The 23,268-nt window shown below is 42.2% G+C and overlaps 1 pseudogene; it reads right to left on the reverse strand.

Annotated features, from left to right (window-relative positions):
• Positions 1-14,836: 14,836 nt before the first annotated feature.
• On the reverse strand, positions 14,837-15,892 carry LOC143563524 (O-fucosyltransferase 23 pseudogene; annotated as a pseudogene).
• Between the last annotated feature and the right edge of the window lie 7,376 nt (positions 15,893-23,268).

Below are 23,268 nucleotides of genomic sequence, written 5' to 3' on the forward strand. Positions count from 1 at the left end.
ACGAGATTACTCACTTTGATAAACGATGCGGTGTAAGATAAAGCAAGAACCAACTTTAAACAAGCACAAGTTAACCTATAATTAAAGATTATTGTTTTAACGATCTGTTTTACGTCTTGATATAAGTTAGCATAATTAAATTATTATATATAATATATATATTACCGGAAAAGCAGGACAGAACAGGGAGGAAGACGGAGGCAGAGAGGGAGGCGGCAGAGAGCAAGGAAAACAGGAGAGATTAAGTGTTTGTGTGTGTAGTGTTAGGAAAAATAATACTATTATTTATAGAGAAACCCTAGGAGACATGAATCCAGAAAAAGGGGAAAAGATTCCAAGACAAACAGAACAAGACAAAACAAAAGATAGCAAAAGATATCCAAAAGCAAGTAAAAGATATCAAAAGATATGGCAGCAGGGAAAAAGAGAAAAAGGCTGACAGGGAACAGTAAAAAGGCATGGGCGGTTCAGAAAAAGGTACTGGTCAAGCATGGCAAAAGCAGATCTCAAAAGATTATGTCAGTCATTTTTTCTGCCAACCAATGGGGTTGGTGCGCATGCTGCGCCGAAAGTAACTTTTCAGACAAAGCAGATTAGGTCAACAGCACAAAAGATAAGACAACACAAAAGCAAACGGCTAGATTAAACAGAAGAAAACTCAAAGGGTTTAGCGCGAGAAGGCTCGAGCGCGAAGGCAGACACAGAAGGTCAAGAGAGCGCGAGCGCGAAGGCAGACAGAACCAACCTTAACGCGTCGCGGAAAGAACTACATTTCTAAGCGCGCCGCGGGAAGAATCACATTTCTTAGCGCGCCGCGGGAGGAACTAAAATTCCTAGCGCGCCGCGGGAAGAACTATAATTCTTCGCGCGTCGAGGGATGAACTACGATTCTTAGCGCGCTGCGAGAAGAACTACAAATCCTTAGCGCGTCGCGGGAAGAACTACCGTTCTTAGCGCGCTGCGAGAAGAATTACAATTTTTAGCGCGCTGCGAGAAGAGTTCGTCTCGCGTATCGCTGTAACAGGTGGTCTTCACGCAGGATTCCTTGTAAGGGGTCTGGCGCGTGGAGCTGCGCAGACAACCTTAGGCGGGAAGGAACAAAGGACAAGCAAAGAGTTAGAAGAAAAAGAGGGAAACAAGGCGTAAGGGCGGGACGGCGACAAGAGGGAAAAGAAGGCGGAAAGAGAGAAGGAGAGGGACGGGACGGCGGAAAGAAAGAGAGAGAAAGAGGCGGGAAGGAAAATATATTATTATTATTAAAAGTAAAATATAAGTATAAATATTAAATCATAAAAGAAAGAGATCGGGTCAGAGAAACGGGTACCTGGGTCGGGTCGGATCGGGGCAGATGTCACAGTCTCCCCTACTTTAAGAAATTTCGTCCCGAAATTTATCTCGAAGTAGGTTGCGCAGAGAACAGGTGCGGGTACTTGATCTTCATCTGATCTTCCCTTTCCCATGTAAACTCGGCTCCGCGCTTGGACTCCCAGCGAACTTTCACGATAGGGATGCGACTGCGCTTGGTTTGCTTAACCTCGCGATCCAAAATCTCAACAGGCTTCTCAACGAAATGCATAGTTTCATCAACTTGAACTTCATCAAGTGGAATGTGAAGGTTCTCGTCAGCTAAACACTTCTTGAGATTGGATACATGGAACGTTGGATGCACATTACTGAGCGCGGGCGGTAGGTCAAGTCTGTAGGCAACTTTTCCCACACGCGCAAGAATCTTGAATGGCCCAACATAACGAGGAGCAAGCTTACCTTTCTTCCCAAAGCGGACAACACCTTTCCAGGGCGACACTTTGAGGAGAACAAGATCACCAACTTGAAATTCGAGAGGCTTCCGCCTACGATCTGCGTAACTCTTCTGTCGGCTTCTGGCAGTCAGCAGATGATCACGGATCTTGGCGATTTTATCGGTTGTCTCTTGAACAAGTTCGGGTCCTGTGATTTGAGCTTCACCCACTTCGCTCCAACAAATCGGGGAGCGGCATTTACGACCGTAAAGTGCTTCAAATGGGGCCATACCGATACTGGAATGATAGCTGTTATTATAAGAGAACTCGATCAAAGGCAGGTGCGAATCCCAATTACCTCCAAAATCAAGAACACAAGATCGGAGCATATCCTCAAGAGTTTGAATAGTTCGCTCAGACTGACCGTCAGTCTGAGGATGATATGCCGTACTCATGTCCAAGCGAGTTCCTAGCGCAGATTGGAGAGATTTCCAAAAGCGAGATATAAAACGGCCATCGCGATCGGATATGATGCTCAAAGGAGTACCATGGCGGCAGACAATTTCCTTGACATAAAGCTGCGCGAGTTGCTCAACACGGTAGTTTTCACGAATGGGCAGAAAGTGAGCAGACTTAGTCAAACGATCCACTATTACCCAAATGCTATCATGTTTGCTTGCTGTCAAAGGTAACTTGGTAATAAAGTCCATCGCTACACATTCCCATTTCCACGTAGGAATTTCTGGTTGTTCGAGCAAACCAGATGGGCGTTGGTGTTCAGCTTTTACCTTAGAACAAGTCAGGCATCTAGCTACGAACACAGCAATATCCTTCTTCATACCGGGCCACCAATAAGTTATGCGCAAATCCTTGTACATCTTATCAGCGCCGGGATGAATAGAATACCGAGATTTATGCGCTTCACTCAGGATATCGGCGCGAAGATTCTCATCAAAGGGAACCCAGATGCGATTAAGATAACAGAGAATTCCACTCAGATTGGGCACAAAATGCGCTTCCGCGCCACACGCTAACTCGGCGCGAAGGTTACCATTACTGATGGATGCGCGCTGCGCATCACGAATACGCGATTCAAGGTTGCTTTGGATCGGCGCAAAGTGAAGATGCGTGCGCGGCAAGATACAGTTAAGCTGGCAGGGTTTTCGGCTGAGCGCATCGGCTACCACATTAGCCTTACCAGGATGATACCGGATCTCACAATCGTAATCGCTGATGAGTTCGTTCCATCGGCGTTGCCTCATGTTAAGTTCCTTCTGATCAAAGATATGCTGAAGGCTTTTATGGTCTGTGTAGAGGATACACTTAGTGCCATAAAGGTAGTGTCTCCAGATCTTCAAGGCAAATACGACTGCACCAAGTTCGAGGTCGTGAGTTGTATAATTCTTTTCATGAACCTTAAGTTGCCTTGATGCGTAAGCGATAACCTTGCCTCGTTGCATAAGAACACAACCGAGACCTTGGTTGGAGGCATCGCAGTACACGACAAAATCTTCATTACCCTCAGGTAACGCAAGGACAGGAGCTTCACACAACAAACGCTTGAGCGTTAGAAAGGCTTCTTCTTGCTTCGAGCCCCAAATATACGGTTTACCTTTGTGCGTTAGAGCTGTTAAAGGCAAAGCGATTTTCGAGAAGTTCGAAATGAAGCGCCGGTAATAACCAGCTAAGCCCAGAAAGGAACGGATCTCGGAAGGAGAGGATGGCGTAATCCAGTTCTTGATTGCCTCAATTTTGGATGGGTCGACATGGATACCCATCTTGTTGACAACATGGCCAAGAAACTGTACTTCATCGGACCAGAATTCACACTTGGAAAGCTTGGCAAAGAGCTGCTCGGCTCTAAGCTTTTGCAACACCAATCGGAGATGTTGCTCATGCTCGGCCTTGGTCTTAGAATACACCAGAACATCATCGATAAACACGATCACGAATTTATCCAGGAAGGGCCTACACACCCGATTCATTAGATCCATGAAAACGGCGGGTGCGTTGGTTAAACCGAAGGACATGACCAAGAATTCAAAATGGCCATAACGAGTTCGAAAAGCAGTCTTCGGAACATCTTCATCGCGGATGCGCAACTGGTGATAGCCAGAGCGGAGATCGATCTTCGAGAAACAAGAGGCACCTTGGAGTTGATCAAAGAGGTCGTCAATACGCGGTAAGGGATACCGGTTTTTAATGGTGAGTTTGTTCAACTCGCGGTAATCAATACACATGCGAAACGATCCATCTTTCTTTTTAACGAACAACACCGGAGCACCCCAGGGCGAAGAGCTAGGGCGAATGAATCCTTTAGCAGTCAACTCTTGAAGTTGGCTTGCCAATTCTTGCATCTCAGCGGGTGCAAGACGATAAGGAGATTTAGCTACGGGGGAAGCACCAGGGACAAGATCAATACGGAACTCGACTTCACGAGCGGGAGGGATACCAGGAAGATCATCAGGAAAAACTTCAGGAAAATCACGCACAACAGGGATATCGCGAAGCTTCTTCTCTTCAGCAGGTTTAACCACATGGGCTAGAAATGCAATACACCTTTTCCTCATGAGTCTTTGGGCTTCGGCGCAGGACATAAGTTTAAGACCGCGGGAGGGTTTTTCGCCGTAGATATGAAGATCACCATTTTCTCGAGGTATGCGAATCATCTTCTTGGCGCAAATAACTTCGGCGCGATTATGCGTAAGCCAGTCCATACCAATAATAACATCAAAGCTTCCAAGAGGCATGGGGATGAGGTCGATCAGAAAATCGTTTTCGTTAAGGTTAAGCGTGCAATCTTTAATCACTGAGTTAATTAAAACAGTTTCGCCATTAGCCAATTCAACTGAAAAATTTTCTTTTAAATCGTTGCGCGGTCGCGCAAGCTTCTGCTCAAACGCGCGAGAAATAAAACTTCGATCGGCGCCAGTATCAAAAAGTACAGAAGCATAAAATCCGTTAAGCAAAAATGTACCATTAACTACGTCATTATTCGCTTGCGCTTGGTGCGCGGTTATGTTAAAAGCTCGTCCGCGTGTCACTTGGTTCGAAATCTGGTTCACCGGATTCGCTTGTGTAATCTGAACTTGTAGCCTTGGGCACGCGTTCCGGAAATGACTGGGATCACCGCAGTTATAGCACGACCTGGGTCGTGGATTTTGGTAGGTTGGTTGTGGGTTCTGCGGGTAGACTGGTGGTGTTGGCGCAATTGAATTGGCGGGAAGGATTCTACAGAACTCAGCAGAGTGACCAACGCGGCCACATCGGTTACATTGACGACACGGGGTTTGGGTTGGGTGGTGAAGTCTACAGGTTGGGCAAAAGGGTTGATTTCCTGTATAAGGTTTCTTAGGTGGCAGGGCAGGGAGTGCTGGATTGGTTAAGGCATAGTTGTGGACTATAGGAGGTGTTGGGTAGGTGGACAGTGGGTTAGGCGCATAAACTGGAGGTTGATAAATGGGTTGCTGGACAATGGGCGGGTTGGTAAGCGCATAGGCCTTGCGCCTGCGCTTGAGGTTGTTACGGTTTGAGGGTTCAGGTTTGGTTTCTATTGGTTCAGGGGCAGTCTTGGTGAGTTTGGTCTTCTCAGCTCCCCGCAGGAACAGGGTTCCTGCTCTGACATGGTTGTCGCTGAGCACAGCGGCCAACTCAATGGCGTCAGAGAGGGTTACTGGGTTTCTGGCCCATACAGAATCTTGAATTTCCATGGGGAGACCCCCAAGGAATTTCTCGATTGCTCGGCGTGAAGGGGTAACAAGGTGAGGGACCAGTAAGCTTAGCTCGTGGAAGCGCATCGCGTACTCGCGCGCTTCTCCACTGTATTGCTTCAGGTTCCAAAATTCTTCCTCCAGGCGCTTTACTTCGTTGGGAGGGCAGAATTCTCGCGTCAAGAGATCCTTAAATTCCTCCCAGAGTATGCTGGAAGCAGCTTCTGCGCCACGCGCATGGGCTACTCCATTCCACCATGTAAGCGCTCTGGATTCCAGGACACTGGAGGCATATAGGGTTCGTCTGTCATGAGGGCATTGGGTATGGAGGAAAGTGTTTTCAATCTTTTCGAGCCATTGGAGCATCACGGTGGCTCCTTCAAGACCTGTGAACTTTGGAGGGTTACCCGCGTTAAAGGACTTAATGTTATAACTGGAGGTATTGTTTTGGCTCAAGGCTTGGGCTATCGCGGCGGCCATTTCCTGGGAACGTTGCTGTCTACGCATGCGCGAGGCTTCTCTTCTCTGAAATCGGCGAGATAGCGGAGGCATTCTATAAAAGTTTTAATTTTAGTTAATATCTTGGTTTTATCGCAAAGTATAACTTTATAAAGCTTGGTTTCACGGAGTCAGTTACTGTCCAAAGTTAAAGTAAAATAAATGACCCTAAATGCAGACTTAATAAAGGTAACAAATTCCGAATCAAGAATCGACAATTCATGTATCACCATGACTTTCCGAATTCCCAATTTAAAATATACGAGCAAACAAGTATTGGAGATTGACGATTCATGTATCACCATGACTTTTCAATCTTCAATATAAAATATACAAGAAAATGAGTATTGGAGGTTGACAATTCATGTATCACCATGACTTTTCAAGTCTCCAACCTCAGAACATAATCGTAAATGGAAATTGAAAATCAACAATTCATGTATCACCATGACTTTTCGGATTTTCAAACCCAACAAACGAATATGTAAGAAAAATCAATAAAAATCGAAATTCAACAAAAATCGAAATATCGCGGAATAAAACATAAAATCATATACTGCGCAAGCGCGAGCATATTCATAAATAACGAGTAATTAACAATAAGCGCGCAAACATGAGATTTCTCTCATGCGCGAGAAGGGACTCTTAGGTATTCTAGGCCGTTACGTCTAACCACCTATCCTAAAGTCAACGAGCTCTGATACCAATCTGTAACACCCCGACCAAAGGCGGATTATACATCGGGGCGCCACATATTGTTTCATTACTCGTGACACTATTGGGTGTCAATATTTAATAAATACATTCATTCGCGCACGCGCAGAGTAAACACAAGATAACATAAATCATCATAAATCAATATATTATAAATCATAATATTCGAACAGCAGAAACTTGTCTTGATACATTTTAATCTAGGTCCAAAATAAAGAAAACTTCCTATGTGTCCACAAGCTCCAAAACAGCTACTGCAAACCTGAACATGTGTTAAAATAAACGTCAAACACTTGCGTGTTGGTGAGAAATCAAGTTTAATACAATACATAGATAACAATAAATCTGCGCGCAACACGTGTATGTCTGGTGTTTAACAAGGGTGCAATCAGATTGTGATCAAGCCTAGATAGATCATAGCTCATAGTTCATAGTTCAATCCGTGCTCCCAATTGAGCACAAAAACGAGGAAACATCTGTGCAAGTGTAAACAAAGAAAACCGTAAACGATAGGTCTCCCGTGTTCATCTAATGGATCCATGAAAACTTCGGAATAGGCCGAACAAAGCGGTTAATGATACACACATACAAATAAACAGCCAAGTAAACGTCCTCAACACATGGGATACTGCGCGACTAAAGTTCATAAACAAGTTTAAGACTCAAGTTTGTACGAACACATGAACATCCCAAAACATTAAAAATAAAAAGGGATTAGGTACGAGATTACTCACTTTGATAAACGATGCGGTGTAAGATAAAGCAAGAACCAACTTTAAACAAGCACAAGTTAACCTATAATTAAAGATTATTGTTTTAACGATCTGTTTTAAGTCTTGATATAAGTTAGCATAATTAAATTATTATATATAATATATATATTACCGGAAAAGCAGGACAGAACAGGGAGGAAGACGGAGGCAGAGAGGGAGGCGGCAGAGAGCAAGGAAAACAGGAGAGATTACGTGTTTGTGTGTGTAGTGTTAGGAAAAATAATACTATTATTTATAGAGAAACCCTAGGAGACATGAATCCAGAAAAAGGGGAAAAGATTCCAAGACAAACAGAACAAGACAAAACAAAAGATAGCAAAAGATATCCAAAAGCAAGTAAAAGATATCAAAAGATATGGCAGTAGGGAAAAAGAGAAAAAGGCTGACAGGGAACAGTAAAAAGGCATGGGAGGTTCAGAAAAAGGTACTGGTCAAGCATGGCAAAAGCAGATCTCAAAAGATTATGTCAGTCACTTTTTCTGCCAACCAATGGGGTTGGTGCGCATGCTGCGCCGAAAGTAACTTTTCAGACAAAGCAGATTAGGTCAACAGCACAAAAGATAAGACAACACAAAAGCAAACGGCTAGATTAAACAGAAGAAAACTCAAAGGGTTTAGCGCGAGAAGGCTCGAGCGCGAAGGCAGACACAGAAGGTCAAGAGAGCGCGAGCGCGAAGGCAGACAGAACCAACCTTAACGCGTCACGGAAAGAACTACATTTCTAAGCGCGCCGCGGGAAGAATCACATTTCTTAGCGCGCCGCGGGAGGAACTAAAATTCCTAGCGCGCCGCGGGAAGAACTATAATTCTTCGCGCGTCGAGGGATGAACTACGATTCTTAGCGCGCTGCGAGAAGAACTACAAATCCTTAGCGCGTCGCGGGAAGAACTACCGTTCTTAGCGCGCTGCGAGAAGAATTACAATTCTTAGCGCGCTGCGAGAAGAGTTCGTCTCGCGTATCGCTGTAACAGGTGGTCTTCACGCAGGATTCCTTGTAAGGGGTCTGGCGCGTGGAGCTGCGCAGACAACCTTAGGCGGGAAGGAACAAAGGACAAGCAAAGAGTTAGAAGAAAAAGAGGGAAACAAGGCGTAAGGGCGGGACGGCGACAAGAGGGAAAAGAAGGCGGAAAGAGAGAAGGAAGAGGGACGGGACGGCGGAAAGAAAGAGAGAGAAAGAGGCGGGAAGGAAAATATATATTATTATTAAAAGTAAAGTATAAGTATAAATATTAAATCATAAAAGAAAGAGATCGGATCGGAGAAACGGGTACCTGGGTCGGGTCGGATCGGGGCAGATGTCACAGTAAGGAGTTATTTAACCCTCGACCTCTCAATGCTGAAACCTCTGCTGGAATTCCTCTAATTCTGTCATCTTCTGATGAGGAATCCGCAGACGGTCCTTTCTTCACGCGGAAGAAGAAGGCTGCTGGCGGAAAGGGCAAGGCGAAGGTTGCCTCCACCGCCGATCAGGGGAATCGGTCAAACTCGGAGACCGAGAGCGAGGGGGCGGCGGGGAACCCAGGTGGTGTTGAGACCACTGCTCCGGAGGCTGAGACGACTGTCACCTCCGAGCCGCCCAGGACGACGACGGTGACCGGTATGAAGAGGCCGGCTCCATCGGGTTCGTCCCCGCCTGTTCGCACCTTTAGGCTCAAGAAAACCCGTAAGTATAATCTTCCTTTACTTTTACTGCATAGCTTTCCACCATTATACTTATATTTTCTTTGTGCAAGCGTGGATGCTACCGCATTCCAGGGTGGAGCGGGAGGTAGCAGTTCTGGACCCATGAAGGTAGGTTTGGTCAACCTACCTGAGGCGATGACCCAGGCGACTGCGCCTGCTTTAGTTGGTTCAGTTGCTCACCCGGTTGAGCCAACTGTTCCAACTGTGACGACGTCCCCGCCGGCTGTCAGTGTCATATTTACTGATTCATTCACTGAGCCGGCGGTGAGTGTTTCTGTGGATTCTTCCGCAGCCGCGGCCGCGGTTGTGAGTTCACCTCCGGTGAGTTCACCTCCGCTGGTTTCTACCGCGGCGGCCTCCGCTATGCCTCCTCCGGCGCCGGCGACTACGGCCGGTCCTTCAGGTATGTCCGGGGTTGGGGCGTCAAGCCAATCTCTGCCTCCTTCCCATCTGCCTGACCTCTTGGATGGATATCCGTTAGGTTCGGGTGATGGGTTTGGCGGCTACAGGCCTGTCGTCGACCCTATAGGTGCGTAGGGTTATTTTGGCCTTTATTTTATATATATATATATTTTTTTTATCATCTTTTCCTAACTGCTTTTTGCTTTTGCAGTGTCGGATTCCAATGAAGTGTATGTTCCACGATGGAACATCCGCCGAGGAACAACCCTTCGGACGCCTGTAGAATGCGTCGAATGGGCGCGCCACGCCGCTCCCGCCGGTGCGCTGGGGGAAGCCATGTCCAGCTACCAGGAGGGTAGGCTGTCGAATGAACTGCGGATTCTCCTTACCCGGATTCAGCTGCGCGTCGAGTTACTTTGTCGTGAAAACGACAAGTTAAAGACGGCGCGTAGCCTGGAAGTGGCTCAGGCGCGGGCCATCCGGGAGGAGAACAAGAGGCTTACCGCAGTGGCTGCGGAAAAGGAGAAGGCCTTCCAGGCCCTTGAAGTTGAAGTTCAGGACCGTCTTGAGGCCCGTTCCAAGGCTGCCCAAGCTGTTAACGAACAGCTTCGGCTGGCTAAGGAAACTGCACGGAACGCAACTGAGAGGGCCACCAAGGCTGAAGCTGTTGCTGAGCCTCTACGCATTGAGAATGAGGAGCTTAAAGCCAAGCTAGAGAGGCTCCAGCAGGCTCATGATGCCTTGGCTATGGAAGACGCCAAGAAGCTCCAAGAGATCTTGGACCAGAGGGGCGTGCTTGACCATACTGAGCGGAAGCTAAAGGGCGTTGAAGAGGCTGCTGCTAAGGAAGTGTTGCTCGCCAACCTTAACAAAAGTGAAGCCGAACGCGCCCGTAACCAAGCTCAAGCTGCCCTCCAGGAGGCTCTGTTTGCCAAGGAATGGCTTCTTCTAGAAGCGTTGTCTCAGGTATGCGTAATTTCATAATATCTTTACGCTTTTCTTTGTACATAGAAAAGGTTTTGATACTTGTATTTTTTCTTGTAGGTTGTGCATCGAGTCTTCACGGACACATCATACGACGATGCCATGAGCGCAGCCCTCAACGCTTCTCATGAGGATGGGGAAAAGGCTGGCTTCCTGCTTGGTCTAGGGTTCGTTGAGAAGGGCATCCCGCCTTCCAACTTCCCTTTATATGATGTGGATACTGAAGCTGTATATGACCAAGCAGTGAACCAGTATGCCGCCTTCCCGCATCCGGTGGTGGAGAAGGTGAACGAAGTTGCTGCTGCTGATGATGGGCTAACCATTCTTAAGACCTTCCTTGAACCGCCACAGCCAACTGATGGTGCGGGTACAAGTGGGTTTGGAGGGAGTGGTCCTGAAGCTTGAACCTTTAGATCCCTTCCCACTGTTAGGATAGGTTTACATTGTATAGATTTATATTCTTGTAGGCGGGTAGTTACCCGGCCATTCTTGTAATACTTGAATTATTATGGAATACAAATCTTTGTGCGGGTAGGACCGCTACTTTCAGTGGATGACTTGCTTTATAAACGTTATATGACGTGCTCATGCATACTATAGTTTAATTTGGCACTTGTTTTGCCGCATAAACAATGTATGATTCGCTTGTGCATACTGTAGTTTACCTTAGCAATTTCTTAAGTATTTTGAATAAGTTAACCTATCAACGTGGCAGATAATAGGTTAAAGTTTTGCTTCCTCTTTCGTGATTGTGCGGGTAAGACCGTCACTTGCACTTAGTAGGATGGCTAAACTTTACCTATATCTGACCTGCGTTGAGGTTTTCCTCATTTTTTCCTTAGAAATTTTCTAAGTGTTTAGAATAAGTTAACCTTTGAACGTGGTAGATAATAGGTTGAAGTTTTGCTTTCTCCTTCGTGATTGTGTGGGTAAGACCGTCACTTGCACTTAATAGGATGGCTAAACTTTACCTATATCTCACCTGCGTGGAGGTTTTCTTCATCTTTTCGTTAGAAATTTTCTAAGTGTTTTATAAGTTAACCGTTCGACGCGCGGTTGTCAATAGGTTAGTTCGGTTTCCTCTATCATGATTTGTGCGGTTAGGACCGGCACTTTCATTTAGTGGGATCACCAAACTTTACCTATAACTGACCTGCGTGAAGGTTGTCTTCATCTGTTTTTTGTGCTTACGCGGGTTTTGCCGCCGCCCACACGCAACGATTTCTTTACACATTTATGCGGTGAAAACCGGCATCAGTGTTTTGAATAAATTGACCGTTCGACGCGCGGTTATCAATAGGTTAGTTCGGTTTCCTCTATCATGATTTGTGCGGCTAAGACCGGCACTTTCATTTAGTGGGATGACCGAACTTTACCTATGACTGACCTGCATGAAGGTTTGCCGTTTTTTGTGTTTATGCGGGTTTTGCCGCCTTCCACACGCAACGACTTCTTTCCCCACTTATGTATGCGGTGAAGACCGGCATATCAGTGTGGAAAGTTCATAAGTATAAATGTAAGACCATCAGCGTCAATGTGATAAGGAGAATCATTTCCATTAGAAGTGGCTCTGGGCCTTTTCTTTTACAAGTTTGGAATTGATCTACATGCAGATTGTGTAATTGAGCTCCCTTCCATGTTCTTGGGAGTGTCATCGAGCCTTTCGAGCCGATATGCACTTGGTTCGGAATCTCGTTGTTTATGCAGTATGTAGTCTCCAACATTGAAGCTGCAGTTTTATTCGTGTTTTCCCCAACTGGGGTTCTACACGCATCAGCCTGCTCAGCGTTCGTTACGCCACGAGGTGCGTGAGCGTCCCATCTCTGACAAATGCTTCGACGATGTCCTTCACGTCTGTGCATTCTTCAGTGTTGTGGCCTTTTGTCCTGTGAAAGTCACAGTATTTGTTCCGATCAGCATTGTGACGATGTCGGATTATTGGAGCCTTTGGCCATGGGAGCTTCTCAGTGGCGAATATCTCGGTGACGCTTTTGGTGAGTGGCGTCCATCTGGAGTTCTGGTTCGACTGTACGTTATCCCTTTCGCCTAACCGATGTTGCAAGCCGGATGAGGTGTCAAAGTTTACCCTTGACTGCCAAATGCCTAGCTTCCGCTTTTTGTTTAGTCGGGCGGTAAGGACGTTATCTTCTCTTGTTTTCTGGTTGTAGAGGTTTGTGCTTTGGGGGAGATCTCTACCCAGTTGCTTCTCCGTTTCCGCAAAGCGTTTAGATGCTGTCATGATGGCATCCCATGTGGACGGCATGCCATCTTTACCCGTTAAGGTGCGGATGAGCTCTGGGTCTTTCGCGCCCTGGATGAAAGCAGCGCGAACAAGATCTTCGCTAATAGTGCCCAGACTTAGCTTCTTTGAATTGAAGCGCGTGATGAAGTCGGGTAAGGACTCATCTTCCTCTCGGATGCAGTTGAGAATTGTCCATTGCTCTTCGGTATACTTTCTTTGTTGGCTGAAGTGTTGGCTGAACTTCTGCTGAAAGTCTGCCCAATCGTAGATGTGGTGGACCGGTAGACGATCGAACCACGCTCTAGCTGGCCCAACAAGCGTCATTTGGAACATGTAACACCACGTAGGTTCCGTCCAATTACTGACGGTTGCCCCCGCTATGAATCTGTTCAAATGATCGTCTGGATCAGATATACCATCGTAAGTGCCGATGTTGGACATCTGTTTGGCACTTTTCGGGGCGATTGCTTCCGCAATGTCCCTTGCAAATTTGGACGTTCCCGCTTTTGCAGCAGTTGGTCTAAATGTTTTTGAGAAGTCACGTGGGTTTCCACCCGCGTTTTTTGGTTTGAAGGTTTCTCCAAAATGCCTTCTCGGTTGGGAGTCCGTTTCCTTACGCTTCCCTTTCGCCCTATGACGAGGGTTTGCGTCACTATCGGATTCCTCCGAATCATCGTCCAAGTACTCTCCGAATTCATCAGCCTGTTGGATTGAACGTAAGCGTTCATCCAACTCAGCTTGGAATTCTTTTTGACGTGCTTCCGCCCACGCTTTAACTTCATCGAGTGTTTGGCGGGGGAGCCTCGTTCGTTGTCTCTCTAACTGGGTATCGGTGAATCCCAGTGAGAGATTATTTACTGCACTTGCCCCAGCTCGGGTAACTGGGGTAGTGTTCGTAAAATTTACTGCACTTGCCCCGGTTTGGGTAACCGGGGTAGTGTTCGTAAAAACTGTGTAGTCGCCGGTATTCCCCCCAGTAGCTGGGGTTGTGGTTACCGGGGCTTCTTGGTCACTCGTTGGTTTTGGGACCGGAGTACCTTTAACCATCTTTCCAGAAGTTTTGAGAAAACTGAAAAAGAATTAAGTTCTAGCTTTTATGCACGGATGGCGCCAATGAAGAAACACTAATCGACCCCGGGCAGATTACGGATAATCTGGGGGTTAAGTAGATGTTTCCCACGAGGGGTTAGATCCGGCAAAGATGGTTCTTCTGATAACCTGCAAAACAGACACCGTGGGCTCGTCACTGAGAAGGGGGGGGGTACCTCCTTGTGACCACCCTCCGGCGTGAGAATCAGACTAGATTGCTCTTGAATATAAGTGTATATTAAGAGAATGACTAGAGCAGATATCAGGTAATATATCAAGATATGAGATATGAGATAAGATGATACCATTCCAAGGTGTTGGAGTATTTATAGCCGAAGGTAGGTTTCCAAGCAGGTACAGCCGGCTGAATAGTGTTCCTGTTCTGCCAACTGTGGGCTACGCACATGCCATGCTGGTGGTTGGTGGATAGGCAGCGGCTGATGGTGACCAGGCCGGCTGTGTACTATTCATGTTCCACCAACTGCAGGCCATGCCATGCACGCCCTCCGACAGGTTGGTGAGTAGGCAGCGGCTAATAGTGACATACAGTACAAGAGCGTGCTGCTCGTCATACTGTTGTCAGTGAGCTGTCGTATCCTTGGTCAGATCTTTTGTCCATACCTCGTCAGGTACAGTACAAAAGATCCTCCAGTATCATACGGACTGGCTCATTTGGGCGGGAGTTCTCCCGGCTTTGTGCGGGAGTGTTCCCGGCTTGCTCACTCCTTCTTCAGGTGACATTACTGAATTATTTAAGAGTTAAGTGCCTTGTGCGTGTAGCTTTGCTGCGCAGGTAGCCTTCCCTGATGGCTTGTATCCGCAGCTGCGGGAACAGGCAGAGTACTTCACCATTGGGAGGCTTTTCCTGCGGGAACAGCTTGCGTACTGATCGTAAGGACGTCACGTCTCTGAGCATGGTGGGTCCTGCGGACCCAGTTGGTTTCTGCGCAGACGTCCCTCTTAAAGGTGAGTCTTGCGGGTCCAACTGGGCTCTGCTGGGACCTACCTCTTCACACATGTGTGTGAAACTCCTGTTTTAATTATCTTTTGAGTTCTCTCAAGAACCAGAAGACTGGAGAATGTGGAATAACTATTTCCCACAAACACGTCGGCCCTTAAGCAAACTTCATAGTCTATAGCTGCCTGAATTAGATACGGATGCTTCTTGTAAGTCTTGGTTAACCCTAATCGCTTCTTGTCAACCGGATACAAACCTTCTTTCCAACCATTTAAGATTGAATCGTGTACTAGAAGTTCATTAGCCACGGCTAGATAAAGAATCGTTGGTGGTTTTAGGGTCGGAATGCTTGCTACTCTAGTTATAATCTCCTCTTTACTACTACAAATGCTTGATACATTTGATCTTTGTTCTAGTTTTTTACAATGTATCATCCAATCTTTTTCAATCCTCATATGGATCGCTACATATGGCGTTCGATACAAAGAATCACGCTTTATTTCACTTCCAAACTCTCTAATCTTCGACACGACTTCATTTGCATCTTTCGATATTTCATCTACTAAAACCAAGCATTCAAACACCTTCACATAATCACTAACAGGCCAATGATCATGCCATAGAAAAGGGTTCTTCCCCATTATCCTAATCGTCTCATACACATCATAATCGTGTTTGCTAAACTCTTTCAACTGATCAAGATCTCTCTCAACCGTCCATCTCCTACCACTACCCTTTTGAACCTCGAGTAAGTTACTTCGATTCCCAATATCAGAATACTGACTCACACGCACAAACCCATCACAAAGCGAATTAAACCTCTCAAAGTTAAAGACCTTATCAAACGAAATAGGCTTCAGCCGATCGATTTCCTTGTAAAACAAAGACTCGCTTAAGCTAGGCATTAGAATTGACCTATTCAGCATTCTTGCACTTAAACAAGCTCTTGCAAAAGCAATCTTTTGATTGTTTAATCCCCAAACAATTTGAGGCACTTCCAAGAACTTCATTCTTGCATTTCCCGGTTTGAATTCATCGTTTTGAAACACACGAATGGAAATCGAGTTGGGGAGTAGAAGTGTTTTGATGATCAATGCCATTACAAGCAAGAACAAACACTTTGTAACCAATGAATTCATTTAATGAATCTCGACCGAATTCGATAATGTTATAATGAATTTGATGATAACTTATTGTATATAAGGTTTGAATAATTTGGGAAAGAAAAAGATAAAAGGAAGATGATGATGATGATGATCAAAGCTGTTGCATGGGAAAAAAGAACAAAAAGAATGAAGACAAAGAAACAACAAGAATAAAGATAAAAAAACATCACAATCTTGACAACCTGGTCTGGTTTGTTCCATAGATGATAGATTTCTTCAATTTCTTGAACCATGCTTCCATAAAATAAACAATTTTGTTTGTAAATTGATTTTAAATATTTAAAATTAAAGGATAAACTATAAAGAGATCATTTCAATGACAATATTCATAAATGCAAACAAGTCATAGTTGATAAGAAATTTGTTGGGAGAAGTAAAAGAAAAGATATTATTTTTTATTTAATAATTTTAATGCATTAACTAATCTCAAGATACTCAAAATAATACCAAAATATACATCATACCAATAGTGAATATATCATACCAATGGTGAATATGTAGGCATATGTGTGAGAGACTGTGAGGATATTTGATGTGCTACATAGAGATTTTTTTACGTAACTCAGTCACAACTTGATAATTAGTAGCTTTCGATCGAGAGAGCATTGAATGCGGGTGGTAAATGTGCTTAGGGTTAGATAAAACATTGCACGGGATGTTTTGTTACCTTTTTACTATTTATGTAGCAAAACCATACAAGATCACCATCCATTTCCAGTTCCTTAGCAAACAAGATCATTTTATTTGTTGGTAAGATCTTGTATGTAATGTGCCACAAGTAAGGTGATAGATATCATATTAAATACTCTAGCGCGTTTCACATGAAATCAACATTCATCTGGTCATAATGTCGTTATGCAAAGTATCCATAGTCCAGCCTTATGATTCTAGACGTATTGTGTTATCTTTGGTTCAAAAGCTTACATGATGACATTCTAAAATTCTTAAGCTAGTACAAGTTGGATTTTGTTTGGACACGCCTTTAATTCCTACATTTAACGATAGATTAAAACGTTTAATTGCATATTAATTACGGATCAAGTCATATTTATTTTCTTACCTATGTAACAAAACCTATGGTTTGGTTCCTAATAAGTATACATATTCATTTTTAGTTAGACTGGCGACTACCAAATAGTGTATCGAATAGTGTATGCAGTGGAAGATGGAGCCTCAACCAACCCTGGCCAGTAAGTTAAATAATAAATTATTAACATTTGTTTCTTTTTATTGTTTCTATTTTACTTTATAGAAAAATTGAATTTTAATAATTCTAACTTAATGTAGTTGCTGATAATAATCTTAACTTAGAAAATAGCTGTCATCGGTCCCAACTTTCACACTGTTTGTTTTCATTGGACCTCCGTTAAAAATACTTAACGCCGCTAAGTTTTTTCCAACTTTCAAATTGATATTTTAGGGTTTTCATTCGGAATGAGAATACGAGTTAATTTATGTAAAACTTATCTCAAAACGGTGGGCCAAACGACTAAAGGATGCTTCAATTCCGGTGTGTAACTTTTAATTAATAAATATCAAGTTGTTTGAAGCATTGTTTCGAGGTAATTTTACATCAATCGATTCATATCCTCATTCCGGTCAAAAACTCTATAACATCAATTTGAAATTTGGAAAAAACTTAATGTGGTTAAGTGTTTTTTTTAACAGAGGTCCAGTAAAAACAAATTATGTGAAAATTAAAACCGATGACGACTATTTTTGAAGTTCGAATTATTAACAAACAACTGCATTAAGTTGAAATTATTAAAATACAATTCACCTACATTATATTATGTTTTATTAGTCATAAAGCCTTACCCTACATTAGGGATGAGCAAAAATCGGTACGGTACCGATTGGTACCGGTACCGGTACCGGTACCGGTACCGAAATCGGTATCGATTTGGTACCGGCGGTACCGAATCGGTACCAAGGTTTTGAGTTTTTGGGACCGGTACCGGTAGGGTACCGGTATTTCCCGAATTTTACCTTAAATACCGGTATCGTACCGGTACCGAACCGAACATTTCGATACCGGTACCAAAAATTTACGATTTTCGAAATCAAGATTTTCGGTACTAGTTCCGGTACGGTACCGAGCTCATCCTAACCTACATACTACACATAGGATTTAATAATCAATTAAGGTGGTGCATAAGATACAAAGTATATATATTGATGTCTCAACAGTTTGGATCACTTAAAATTTGGTGGTTGCATCTTTCCAATTTTGTATGGCCCGAAATGACAACACTAGAGATGCTTGTTATTGTTAATGATGATAAGGTTTTAAATTTTTTTAGAACGCCAATTTTATTATATTCATGCTACCACACTGTATTTGCATATTTTATTTTGCTTTATCCTTTTCGGGTATTATATTTTTAAATTTTTCTTTCTTTTTCTTTCCATAATTATCACCTCTTGATTTATTAATTTTTATCACCGAAGTGATTAACAACTTTAGTATTCTTACAGTATATACAAAAGTTTAAGAAAACGTGATATAAGCAATTAATATTTACTATAAAGAATTACACGATAGCGGATAGTCTGTGTGGTATGTTCGTATTGTAGATTTTGTCTCTATGTTAAAGGAATTAAACACTTGATTTCAACATTCACTCTTGAACCCTTTTTGTCCTTGAGACCGAAAATAACTAGAAATTTTGTTACTTTTATTTTGTTAAACAACAAACTTACACTTACTGGAAAACTGAAAATAATAATTAAGCACCTGTCTCCGACTTTCGTCTTGTCTTCTTTGATAAAACACCATCGTCGCTGCCTCTGTAACCCGGGTCTGGCGACTGCTTAAGTTTTGTAGTCAAGTGGGTGCATGAGCCATTCTCTAAACAAAACTATTGAAAAACCAAGCCCTTGATCGAACACAAAACACATGATGTGTGGTGACGGGATGGAGGCGACTGAGCAGGGACATGATGTGGAACTTGTATACACTTTTTTTTTATTAGTATTAAGGGTTAAATAACCAACTTATAAAGCGTAACCATTAGCTTGGTCTAGCGGCAAAGGTGAATGACCTTCAACCAAGTGGTTGTTGGTTCTAGAGGTGGGTAAATAAATTGGTTAACCGAACCGACCCGAAAATCAAGCCGAAACCGAACCGATTTGAAACCGATTATATAGAAACTAGTTTGAAACCGATTGAAACCGTAGGTTCGGAACCGGTTTGTAATTTTCTCCACCAAAACCGGTTAACCGAAGTGAAACCGGCCAAAACCGGGCAAAAACCGGTCAAAACCTGAACCGAAACCGATCGTAATATTGTAACAAACCGGTTAACCCGAACCGAAATCGATTATAAACCGGTTTTGGCTTTTGTTGACCAAACCGAAAATGCTCAAAATAAATAAATAAATAAAACCTAACAAAACATTTAATAGCTTATAAACTGAAGGATTAAAAATGTTAATCTTTGAATAACCGGTGAGCATCAAAGTATAATTTTTATTCATAAAGACCAAAATCGTAACACGAACTAGGACATAACAACATCTTTGTCATGCATGCGGTTCTCTTGAATGTGAGCCCGAACTGAACTTTGGCTTGTTTAAGATTTTTCTTAAAATAGCTCGAGCCAAGCCAAACGAAGCCGATCTCGATCTTTAAATTTAATTTATGAGCCAAGCTCGAATAGTGCAAGACTCAGACTCGACTCAACCGATCTCGATCTTTAAATTTAATTTATGAGCCAAGCTCGAATAGTGCAAGACTCAGACTCGACTCAACTTGTTTGTACATCTATTTATAAAAATTATTATTATTTTAATATACGAGAAAATAATCAAAATATATTGTATAGTGAAAGTAGCCTACGTAAAGTTTAGGTTGTACTAGGGTAGGTACAATAACAAAAGTAGTTAACCCACCCACGCTATCAGTTTTTTTTTATTAAATAGGAAATTTTAGAAGGATGAAATGATGGTAATGGTTTTTCTAATTATAATACATAAAATTAAAATAAATAAAAGTAAACATACATTAGTCTTTTAATTAATAATGCAAATTATTACATATATTAATTTTCAAAAATCTTTACAGACACATTTTCACTATTCATTTGTTTTAGTGGTGTACATGGTTGTATATTTGTACATTTGAATATCTTTTAATTTTTAATATCTTTCCCTACACTTTAATATGTTTTTGTTTTGTTTTCTTTCCTTTGACTTTAATATGTTTTATTTTCTTTCCATAGTTTTAAGTGATTGCACACAAGATTAATTTATTTGTACAACTTCTAATTTTCCTTTTTTTTACGGTTAGTATTAACATGTTACAACTATTCGGTTTAACGATCTCACCGCAACGCACGGGTTCTATAAGCTCTTTTTTTATGCGTCAGTTAGCTAGACGTTTCGACTTTACATTTTCAAGGGTTGACTCCGCCGCAACGTGTGGGTTCGTAAAACTAGTTATTTTTTAATAATTAATTATATTATTTTATAAATGATACTAATTATTATTCCTTTAAAAATAAAAGTATTATAAAAAAAAATGATATCAATCAACGGTCAAATCTGACAGATATTGTTCACACTTATCATTTAAAACAGCGGATGCTCATACGACACTTGTCATTTCAAATAGCAGAACTCAATTTTATATAAAAAAAAATCCATATGAAAAAACTATAGTTGAACCAAATTTTTATATTTAATATTAATATGTACTTATTAATATTAATTAATAATACTAATTATTCGTCTTTTTATTAATAAAAATTAATTAATTATCAATAATTAAAAAATAAAAGTAAAATAAATAAAAGTAAAAACAGGTTAAGTCTTTTTAATAATACAACTTATTTTTTAATAATTAGTTATATTATTTTATAAATAATACTAACTATTATTCTTTTTAAAAAATAATATAAAAGTTAAAAAGGAAAATGAAAAGCATTAGGAGTTGTTGATCAAATGTCAAATCAGACAAATATTGTTCATACTTGTCATTTCAAATGACAGATGTCTGTCAAAAAAACATTATGATATATACGGGCAGGTTACTTTGGGTATCGTGAACTGCCAGTCGAAATGGCGGATCAGAAAAAGTGACATCCGCCATTTGAAATAGCGGAACACACAAAAAATGTACCGCATCCGCAATTTCAAATTTCAGAACACCAGCTAATTGCCCAACTCACCCAACAGAAACTGACAGACCCTATATACAATCATTTCGCCCTTCTAAAATTTCCTGTTTTGAAAAAAAAAATCCCACGCTATATACAATATACTTTCGCGCATATAAAAGTAATAATATTTTTATTACTTTACGTAACCATAAAAAGTACATAAATCAAGGCATAAATTGACTTAACTTTGTGGTACCAAATCACATGGCTCGAAATTGCAGCGGCTTCAAAGGGGTTTAAGCCACTAATATTGCACGCGCTAACTTTGTCAACTTTGACGGGCTTATTATTCTTCACCAACTTTCTCAATTTAATATTATTAATTATCATTTTCAAATACAAAAGTTGTTTCAACTTTTTGTTATAATATAAGTGTTACCCCTCAAATTGCCATATTTAATATATTCATATAATAATATTCATGAGAAATTTAGATCAAAACATGTAAGGCCCCGTTACCGGTAACCCTACTTTCATGTTGGATTTACTCATAAACACAGTTCTAAATATCAGAGTTAATTAAAACATTTACGCGGAATATAAAACTTTCATAAAACATTACAATATTCCATAACTTGTCTCAAAACATCCTTTGTTTTTCACATTAAAACATTAAAATTAAAACATCATAAGTCTTCAGATGCCAGGCTCTTGTTCAGTGCCACGTGTCTCCTCAAGCGAGCTGCCTCATCCTACTCACCTGCGTGCATACTAAAAGTCAGCTACGCTGAGTGAGTTCTAGATAATCACATACTCATACCATTCACATAACATTATATTCTTTCATTCATACTTTCATACTTTCTTACTTTCTTACTTTCATACTTTCTTACTTTCTTACTTTCTTTTGTATTAACTTACTTTCATATCTTACGTTATAAAGAGCATTACGCCCTACATTCCTCGAGTATTATTAGGGCTCGGTACCCTCCTTCCTCGAGTATTATTAGGGCTCGGTACCCTCCTTCCTCGAGTATTATTAGGGCTCGGTTTCCCTCTTTCCACGAGTATTATTAGGGCTCGGTTTCCCTCTTTCCTCGAATATTAATAGGGTTCGGTTCCCTAGTTCTCGAATATTAGTAGGGTTCGATTCCCTCTTCGTTACCATACAACCATACATCATACCTCGAGTATTATTAGGGCTCGGTACCCTTTTCGTAACCATACAACCATCATCTCCTTCTTTTATTAACTTTATCACATTCATACACATAAGCATACATATCATACTTACCTTAACTTAGCGTTACAACCTGACAGTACGTGCAATATCCGAAGATCGTTCACGTACCGTCAAGCCATCATTCATACATTTCACATTATTCACATAAGGCATACACTTATCTCTTAGGATAAGCGTATTAACAAACATATTGAGTATGCACACAGCCCCGAAAACATAACACATAAATGGGGCTAGAAACTCACCTGAACACGGTTACGTTCACCGTTAATCGTAATCCCTTTCTTCAGTTGTGCACGGCTGACTGTATAACAAGTATACGTATTAATTAACTATCACTTCTCATAATGTATTTCTATCTTTATATGACCCACAACGAACGGGGGTCCGGGGGCAGCGCCCCTGGCAGCGGGGTCTAGGGGCGGCAGCCCCTAGCAGGGTCCAAGGGGCAGGGTCCAAGGCTGGGGTCGAGCTGCCAGGTCAGCTTGGAAAAATTTTATTTCCATTAACTGTCTTAACACATTTTTCATTAGATTTTTAATTTATTTTCTAATCGAACTTGGCTTTAGGCGAAGTTAAACCTCAGGCGAACTTAGCTTTAGGCGAAGTTAAACCTCAGGCGAACTTGGCTTTAGGCGAAGTTAAACCTCAGGCGAACTTGGCTTTAGGCGAAGTTAAACCTCAGGCGAACTTATCATCAGGCGAACTTAGCTTGCAGGCGAAGTTCATCAGGCGAACTTAGCTTGCAGGCGAAGTTCATCGCTTGAAGGCGAAGTTGCCCAGATGAAGGCGAAGTTGCCCAGATGTCCGCTGTTTCGGTTTCTGATCAACATTTCGGGCGATTTTAACACCTTTGTTAAGGTTCAATACCACCCACTATACTTCCCGACCATTTTCGGTCGTTTATACACTAAAAGCTCGGATCTTTAAACTTCCAAGATCAAGAATCATACCTTTTGAGCTTGT

This window comes from Bidens hawaiensis, unplaced genomic scaffold, assembly GCF_021521415.1.
Source record: "Bidens hawaiensis isolate Kalapana, Puna unplaced genomic scaffold, B.hawaiensis_p1.1 tig00021495_1, whole genome shotgun sequence".
NCBI lineage: Eukaryota > Viridiplantae > Streptophyta > Magnoliopsida > Asterales > Asteraceae > Bidens > Bidens hawaiensis.